This window comes from Nuphar pumila, chromosome 16 (genome assembly GCF_984573655.1).
Source record: "Nuphar pumila chromosome 16, dmNupPumi1.hap1.1, whole genome shotgun sequence".
Taxonomy (NCBI): domain Eukaryota; kingdom Viridiplantae; phylum Streptophyta; class Magnoliopsida; order Nymphaeales; family Nymphaeaceae; genus Nuphar; species Nuphar pumila.
The window spans coordinates 60,139,906-60,150,064 of record NC_143264.1 but is presented as its reverse complement, the minus strand read 5'-3'; positions in this window follow the sequence as shown (position 1 = coordinate 60,150,064).

Genomic DNA, 10,159 nt, shown 5'->3' with positions numbered 1-10,159 from the left:
TTCTTTAAGATTTGGAAACTCTCCTCGCACTTATCCGTCCATTTGAACTTAATTTCTTTCCTCAAGAGCTTGGTCATGGGCATAGCAATCCGTGAAAAGTCCTGAATGAATCTTTTATAATAGCCTGCTAATCCTAGAAAACTCCTGATATCGCTGATATTCTTCGATTGACGCCAATTTAATACAGCTTCAACTTTAGCAGGGTCCACAGCGACTCCATCTCGCGATATGACATGACCCAAGAACATGACCTTCTCGAGCCAGAATTCGCACTTGGAGAATTTGGCGAACAACTGGTGTTCCTTGAGAGTCCCCAATACGATCCTCAAATGTTCACGATGTTGTTCTATGCTTTCAGAGTATATAAGTATATCATCAATAAAAACAATCACAAAAGTATCCAAGTACGCTCTGAATACCCGATTCATCAAATCCATGAATGTGGCGGGAGCATTTGTCAGTCCGACTGGCATAACTACGAACTCATAGTGACCGTACCTTGTTCTAAAGGCTGTCTTGGGAATATCATCGTCCTTGATCCGAAGTTGGTGATACCCAGATCTAAGATCGAATTTTGAAAACACCTTAGCCTTTTGCAATTGATCGAACAAGTCTTCAATGCGAGGTAGGGGATACTTATTTTTGACGGTTGCTTGATTCAACATCCTATAGTCTATACACAACCTCATAGAACCATCTTTCTTCTTCACAAAAAGGACTGGTGCTCCCCATGGTGACACGCTCGGTCTAATGAAACCTTGCTCCATCAACTCTTCGAGTTGTTTCTTCAGCTCCTCCAACTCTACTGGGGCCATACGATAAGGCGCTTTCGAGATCGGTGCCGTCCCAGGCACCAACTCGATATGAAAATCCACCTCACGCTGTGGCGATAGTCCAGGCAACTCATCCAGAAACACTTCCGAAAATTCACGAACCACTTCAAGTTCTTCTAATGGTGTGACCTTTGACTCACAGGAGAATACATTTACTAGGAATGCTCGGCACCCCTATCGCATATACTTCTGAACCTTTAATATTGATACAATTCGGCCTTTCACTGTAGGTCTAGAGAGCCGAAACTCAACCTTTGGCAATCCTGGTCGGGACAAAACCACTTTCCCTTGGCGACAGAGAACATTGGCATAATGTTCATATAACCAGTCCATCCCCAATATGACATCATATTCAGTCATATCGAGCAAGATTAGGTCAGCAGGTAAGCTCTGCCCTTCAAGTACAATTATGACATCAGGGATGTAGTTTACACATATCGAATTATATCCTATCGGATTGTACACATATAATTCATGTTTCAGAGATTCAGTATGTGCACCAAGTAATTTTGCAAACTCTATGGATATGAACGAATGTGTAGCACCACAGTCAAATAGAACAAGTGCAGCACAACCATTGACAAATACCGTACCTTGTACCAGATTTCCTTTCTCCAACTCCTCCACAATGGTGGCATATACTCGTCCAGGCACCCTCTTTTGTGCATTTTGCTGTGGTGTTTGCTGCGGCTGAGATGGTTGATGTTGCTGCCCTCCTCCAGCATTACGTTTCTGCATATCTGCCATCTTCTTATGGCACTGACGGGCATAATGACCCATCTTTTCACAGTAGAGACATGCACCGGTGTCTCTGGGGCAAGGTTGTTCGTAGTGGAACCGGTTGCACTTCTGGCACACCCGATTTTGTCCCTGTTGTTGCGGAGGACGATTTCCACCATTGTACTTCTGCTTCTTGTAAGGTGGTTGGTACTTCTTGCCACCGTGGTGCTGTGGCGGACCGGCTCCCCGTTTCCCCGGTGTGTCCTTTTGACTCTTCCTTGATCGCTCCCATTCTTCATTCAGCATAGTAGCCACTTCAATGGCTTGTGCGAGGGTGGACGACAGATTTATCATCACTCGTGGTCGTAATCCGTCCTTGAGTCCGCGGATATACCTAGTTGCTCTGGCTTTATCATTCGTGAACAAATTTGGGCAATAACGCTTCAAGGTCCGAAATTTGGTAGTGTATTCTACCAAGTTCATATTTCCTTGAGTAAGCTCCAAGAACTTCTGATGCTTCTGATCACGAGCGTACTGGGGGAAATAGGTCTCTCAAAATGTCCGCTTGAAATCTTCCCATGGAATAGTATCCACTCCGGCAAAGTGGATGGTTTGGGTGGTGTCCCACCACTTCTGTGCATCTTCCGTCAAGCGGAAAGTGCCGAAGTCTGTTTGCTTATCATCGGGAACAGACAGAACCCGAAAAGCTCATTCTGTCTCGGCAATCCAACTCTCGGCTAATTCAGGATCAGCCTTGCCTGAGAAGGTAGACGAGTTCAACTTCAAGAACTTCTCATACGTGATTGTGTTCGTGTTATGCCTTTCACTCATGGCTGCGGCTAACTCCGCCTGGTGGCGCATTTGGGTGTCCATGGTTTGAGCCAGATTACCAAGAGTTTCCATCACGAAACCCCTTTGGTCCTGCCATTCATTCGCCGTGCTCGAACTAGCTTGGGATCGACGATACATCTAATAACCATTTCAATACACACAGTTTTACTATCTTTGTATTATAGTGTTTCAAAATCATTACATGTATATATATTTATACTTATATAGGAGAAACAATGTAATCATCAAGACAACTAAAGTAAAAATAAATAAAAATATACTCACAGAGCGATCTCAGGATGTGGCATGACCGTGAACTTTGATTTATTGTTCCCAGGCTCTGATACCATAACTGTAACGCCCCGAAATTTTAACCCAGATTTTTTTAGGATTTTTTTTTAATGCGAAAACTACTAATGATTCCAGGGTTAAGCATTTCAGAAATGATACAGGAAGGTAAAAGCAAACCACACCATTTATTTTTATTTCAATAATAATAGAATCCAACATCAGAGTTTTCACATTATGAGTCTTAAAATAAAATTTTCTATCCGAAAGAAAGTAGGACCGCCAGGGAACAAGTCGATCAAGTCTTGGTCAACGCCTCATCCCGCTTCGCTCATAGAACTACTCTGTGCCACGTCTAAGTAGGAAAGACTGTACTCTTAATGCAGGTATGTCATGAATCTAGTATGTGATGTGTGAATTTTTCCGTCTATTAAGAATCGCACAAAGCAGACTAGGCATCAACAGTAACGGACATATATCTAAGCAGGCATGCAGATTATACAGCAGTTATAATTAAGCAATTTAAACATTTTATGCAACGACAACAATTAAACAGGGCATTAAGCAATCAAAACATTTTATGCAACACAATAACCGTCATACCTAACATTCGTGTAGTAGCCCCAATACGAATTTGATTATCTCATATCTACACATTGCAGGACATCATTTCATCACCAGCTCAGAACATGCTGGAAGAATATAAACCAGTCTTCCTAGTAACTCCACTCACGGTGATACCTAACATGTTCTAATTGATGTTTATCTTGTCTTATCCTGTGGGTACACACGGGCCGAGGCAACCATCACAGAAAAGAATGTTCGGGGGTGTATTATTCAAAGTTGTTTTATTAACCCGATCATTCTAACTGTGACTGAAATCCCAAGGGAGCGGCCAGTGACCGAGAGAAACTCCCAGAGGCCAAAACCAAAAACAGGATGCATCCCTAACTTCTGCAGAAGAGCAAGGAGCTACCACCTAGGATATATTGGTAGTCTGGGTCCCCCAACTCCAAGGACTGGGGACCAACGAGTCACTTAAGCTCGAAACAACAAACATGTCCCCGGAGCTTTGTACCACCTACCCTCTCCAAGGTAAGCCCGAAACTGAGTGGGCAAATCCTTTTTATTTAGTTAACCTTTCAGAGTGTAAGGGCATTTTCCCTAAACTTTCTACTACCATAGTAGTAGATTCCCAACCTTAGTCATTTTACCAAGGTGTATAAACCAACCCAATCATTTTCCATATGGTTTACATAAACCCACTCCGAGTGCTCCGGTACCTTTAAACCAGTCAAGCACAAAAGTTAATATTTAATTTTCTTACCAGTATAATGGAACCAGACCACGTACCTGCATTAGGTACTTAACCCGTATCGCCTATTGGGCAAGGTTTCCCAAACCACCCACCTAGCAGGAGGGGATAATCATGACTAACTTAATCATTTACCTAGTTAGGTTACCCCTATATTATTTCCTTTCAATTCACAATGCACCAAGGAAAAGAAATTTACATAATCTGAGTACATGCAAGGCCAATGTCCATACATAACATATCTTTAATATGCCTCACTCATTTCCTATGTAAAGGGATCAAGTGTTGCATACAGTTTCAGTTATGGATTAGAAAGAAAAAGAATTCCATCCTTAAGCTGATATAAATTGGGGATATAGAACTACAGATGCATGGATGCTAAATACAAACATTTTCAAAATTACGGTAAGATGCCAAACATAAATTTTGTTAGAGGACTTCACCAGAAGTATTCTGCTGCAAATAGTAATTTACCTTAACATGCTTAAGTACTGCACCACAAAATCTGATAATTCAAGGATTTGACACCAATATGCTGTTTTTACCTACGAAATTTAGACATGTACTGCTAACAGTATTCACCTAAACATGCTTATGGACAGTTATAAGAAACAAATACAGAAAATCAGATTTGGTAAACTCCACAAAATAACATATTTCTCAAGTATTAAAATTGTCAAAATAATGTGACATCTTTAAACTATCATGCACTTCTGATTAACTATGTTAATATGGCAACTACGCAAACTCCCAATCTACTATCTAAACATATTACAATTCTGATCAGCCGTTTCAACCTTGAAGACAGGCAACCAAATTTTTTTTCCTGACCATTCACAACTATAACAGAACCATGAACCGTGTGGATCTGATGCAAACTCTGAACATTTTCAAATACTCAGTATAGCAGGCAATCATTGTATGTGTCAAACGCTAAAGACTTAGCCTACTTCGACCTGTGATGCATACATGCATTGAACCAAAGGGGACTGCACGTATTATCTACCAACCAGTGATATTGCATACTAAAGTTTCCTCGTTAAGCAACTGAATTCCAATATGCTTGTAATATTAATAGCAGAATGTCATAAAAAAGAAATTGATAGGCACCATCCCATCCAGTCGCAGGTTCAACCATTTAGCTTAATGTACATCACATATATCTAACTTTATTAACCGTGTACAGGAAGGTGAGTGATCCACCATTTTTTTTTTTAAATGGTATATCTAATAGTGATTTTCCCTTGGAATTAGACATGCTTCGGTCCACAACCTCACACCCTAATTACACGACAGGCTAAACCCTCTTAACAGGAATCAAACTTCCTTGGCAAAAATCTAAAATAAGCCCTTAACTGAAAACAAAACCCCCCTTTTTTTTTAATAAAAACCCCGAGTGAAACCCTTGAATCATGCAATAACAATGTTTCTTCCTTGACAGACCCATCATAACCGGATGCAATCAACACCAAACAATAAAAGTGCAGAGTTCCTACCATTTTCCGGCGAAGGGGTTGCGTCAACCACGATGGGAGGTCGTCGGCCTGGACAGCACCACCACTGGAGAGGTCGGCTTCTCCCGGCAAGGTCTCGAGCTGCAGCCCGAGATCGGAGGGTGATTCGAGGGTTAGAGAGGTAGAAGAGAGTGAGAGAGAGAATGGGACAGCGATAGAGGGAGAAGGAAGGGTTCGGGGTCCCCCTTTGTAGGTGGGTGGCCTTCCAAAAAGGAAGGAAGCCCGGCGGCTACGGCTTCCCCCTCCCCCATTCTAAAAAATGTTAGGGTTCAAAAGAACCCTAACCTGCGGCTTATCGGGGAAGAGGGTTTCCTCCCTCTTTATTTTTATCGGGTGGCCCTCTTATCCCCCCCCCCCCCCCCCCCCTTTTGTATTTTTTTTCTTTACAGTGTGTGGGCCGGGTCCGAGTCCGACCCACGACCCGCACTCGGGATCCAACCACATGTTGGATCCGGGTCTTATAAAAAAAATTATGGATTCTTAATTGGATCCAAACCCCGCTTATATATTTATTTTATTTATTTTCTTATTGAGGTATTTTAATTATTTAAATAGGTTTATCTTGTATAATATGGGTTCTGGATCCGAAACTTAGATCCGTAACCAGATTCGCCCATTTTACTCCTAAAATGCTAAAAAATTTTAAATGTGAATTTTGCGGTTATTACAAATTGGGTGTCTTCTACTTGATTGGAACTAGTAAACTCATTAATATAAGGAAATTCAGCTATTTTTTTGAAAATAATAAAATATAAAAATTTAGAAAGTAGTGGTTTTGTATTTTTTAAAATAAATAATATACTATAATGACTATTGGATTAGTAGTGTGTAGTGACCTTTTTTAAAGAAATGTAAAAGAGAGAGATTTTGTTAAAAAAAAAAGAAAGGTAAAAGAAGAAGAAAAATAAAATTAACAATAAATTTAAATCACCTCAACTTTCAAAATTTGAAGCTTCTAAAAAACAATATATTGAACACTTCTTCTTCTTCTTGAAAGTTGTAGAGCACTTGTAGAGAGAGTAGTGAGAGAATGCGAGTTTTAGAAAGAGAAAATGTAATATTGGGGGGGGGGGGGGGGTATTTATAGATTTTTTTAAACTTTCATTTTTTTCAAAATACCCTTACAATAGTTGTTGGGAGAGTTAAAAAAGTCTTTTGGGTGTTTTCAGCTCATTTGACCATAAACCCCTCAAACAAGCCGTTTATAGTCGTCGAGAGAAGTTTTTTTGTAAAAAACTGAAACTAGCCATTTTATAACTGATACGGTTCACTGGACGAGTTGTTAGACGGGTTGAGGTAGGTTTGCAGGTTGGTCCGATCCAGTTCACAGGTTAAACGGGTTCAGGTTGTAGCGGGTTTTTGGGGCAGGGGGAGTGAAACCAGCACGACCCACTACATGGTTCACAGGTTGAGCCCGGACTGTTACTGTAGCTCTTGGGCCGTGTCATTCCAGTTCCAACGGGCCGGACCTCTAGCCTAACCCCAGCTAGCCTTAAAAAAAAAAAAAGTGGTTTCAGCACTGCACATGGGGATGCAAACACAAAGGCTTTCAATATGAAATATAAAAGATAGACAAGTACGAACATACCCTTCAACAAGCTTGGCTACACTCATGGGCCCCAAATCCGCTAATTGAAACTCATAGGGGAGGTCGTTTGATAAAATCTGACACCATGAATGTCTTAAACATAGTAAAATACTAAGAATTGACTTTTGAATAGTTTTTTTTTCGTCATAAAAATGACTTTTACAGGTTGATTTTAAAACCCCCCTTCCAATTTGATATCCGCGTAAGAAAAACATGATCTATGGGTCGGTTCCCACTAAACCAAACATGTAGACTTGCATTTCGAGGGTTAAATATGCAAGAAAATAAAAAAATTAATAACAATTAAAAAAATATGACTAGGAGGTTTGGAACTCATGAGAGTAACAAATATATCCCTATACATAAACATTTGGTGCTAATGAAAGTATGGAACCATTGAACTAAATCTTAAGGCAAAGCTGTGTATTGATTCAATTCAACCATATAGATGTGTTAGGCAGTGTTTTCTTGTTAAATATCTGACCTTTGATCATGTTTTCTTATGTAAGAATATAAATTTTTTTTTAGTTGTAGAGTTTTTGTATATTATGGGTCATTCATTTTTTGCAACTCTTAAAAACCTTCTTAACAAAATCACATTGATCGGAACTCATTTCCTATGAAGCAAATCATGTATATCAAAAAATCAAAATATGAAAAAGAGGTGATTTCTTCTCAAACAGTTCCATACCAAACATTGGAAAAACATGATCTAAGAGCTAGTTTCTACCAAACCAAACATGTAAACCAGATATGCAAAAACGTTAACAATAATAAAATAAAGACAGAATTCACTAGGGATTCCTTGCCCACAGTGTTAGTAAACATTTATTTAATTATTTGTATGTGTCGAATTATATTTGGTCATGTTGCCATGATGCATGAACGCCTCTCCTTTTTCTCTTTTTTAGTTTTTTTCTCATCAATCTAACTCATAGATGTGATGCATGTGTTTAGTTAATGGAAAAAATAAGAATATATCAACGGTGGCTCAGCTTGTTTGGCATGAGCTGTTAGTGGACGTCACCATGTGTTAGAAAGTTGCAAGTTCAAAACCCAATGGTATGTTGGGTAACTGGTAGGGGTCTGCGTAACCCCAATTTGCCTCTAAAAAAAAATAAGAATATACACTTGGATCATATTTTTTAGTTTTTATGATGAGGAACCCTCGCCCAAGCGAAAAAAAACCCAAGTGGGGCAATGACCTGATGAGTTGTGGAGATTGATTTGTTTAGGTTTAGGATTGTCGCCCTTGCCTTGTATAAATTCTTTCTTTTCTTTCTCTCTTGTAATAGTCGAAGAAGAACAAAAAAGTAATTTTTTTGGGCGGCCGTGGTTTTTACTCTCTCTCGGATTTGAAGGTTTTTTCACATAAATTTGTGTCCTTGTTGTATTTGGTTTGATCGTTCTTGTTTATTCTTTCGGTTGTTTCTTGCTTGCGGTTTTCCTAACATGACCACCCCCTTTAAGTGGCCCACCTCTGAAAGGTAAGGACACACCCGTGAGCCAGCAGATCTGGTGACCTCATCTCAGCACCCTCACAACCACCTGCTGGCTAAGCATGCAACCCCAAAGTATTGATCATATTTTTTGATTAAAAAATGTGTTTTTTTGAGGATTGAAAATTTTGGTAGATCATTGATTTTACAACTCCTAGAAAATCCCACCTATATGTCAACAAAATTTATCGTCTATAACCTTGTTTAAGGACCTAACGACAGGGCTAACAAAATAGAACCATACATATATCCAGATTTATTCCTTAGAATTCAGATATGGAGCATCCATGATCTGGCCCCTCTTATCTGTTTCCACTTACTAGGGCTCTAGTGGGTGCAATGTGCTCGGCAGGTTGCATTGAGCAAGGTGAAACTTATATTCACCTGGATTTGTCAATAGCCTAGCAAGATAGGGTAAGAAAGGATTGTAATCTGGCGAGATCACACCAGATCCAAATCCAAACCCAGAATTGAATGATAGATCTGAATCCAAATTAGATTCCAATGAGGTAAGGTTAAAACTAGATGCAAACTATATGTGGTTGTACTGGATCTGAAAAAGTCAAGATATATACTTGTAAAAATGCACATAGATCAGATTTTGATTGGAATCCAAATTTGATCCGAAACAATATTGGTTTGAATCCAATCTAAATGTTCATTCAGATCTTACTTCCAGGATCCAAATTCGGAAATAACATGTCGGACTTAGATTCTTCACAAAAAAAAAAACATGTCAAATTAGATCAGATATCCATTTGTGTCCTACCTAGAGCTGTAATTGGTTTGGGTCAGGTCTTATCAGACCCGATTTTGAACCGGGCCTAAAAGTAAGACCCAAACCTGACTCAATCTAATTCGTATTCTGATTTTCTTGCTAGAAATTGTGGACTCATATGGGTTAACGGGTTTGGGTATGTATTGGGTCAAGTATAATCGGGTTGGGTCTTTAATAGACCTGTTTTGATTTGGGTCAGGTTAGGGTCTGAGTATGGCTGAAAAAAATTGACCTATATGGGTTAATAGGTTTGGGTATGATTGATTCGGGTCTTACCGGGTTTCGGTTTCAGCTTTGGTCTTGATATGATTGGTATTCTCGACCTAATTACTCACCAATAAAAAAATTCTGTAAATTAATGGAATTAACTATCTATTTATTAAGAAGATTATATGCTAACAAATGAGAAGTTTATTAACTATTCTAAATAAAACTAAATTTATTTTATACGAACCAATCATTTCAAGTCAAAATGAAAAGTCATCATTGATATAACATTTCCAGTTGGTTCTGGGTTTGAGTGCATAATTGGTTTGGTTCGGGTACAAAGCAGGTTTGGGTTCGGGTTAGTTCAAGAATAAAAAAAGTTCATCTACATAATCGGGTCAGGTTTGGGTCAGTTAGGTTTTACAATATGAAGAACCTTTTGGGTCAGGTATAAAAAGCTGCTCGGGTTCAAATGGGTTTGGGTCTTCATTTGCAATACCCAAGATCCAACCCATTTTCATTACAGGTCTGTATTTTGGATCTGACCCAAATCCATTGGTCCACTAAAGTCTGGTCGGGTCAGGTA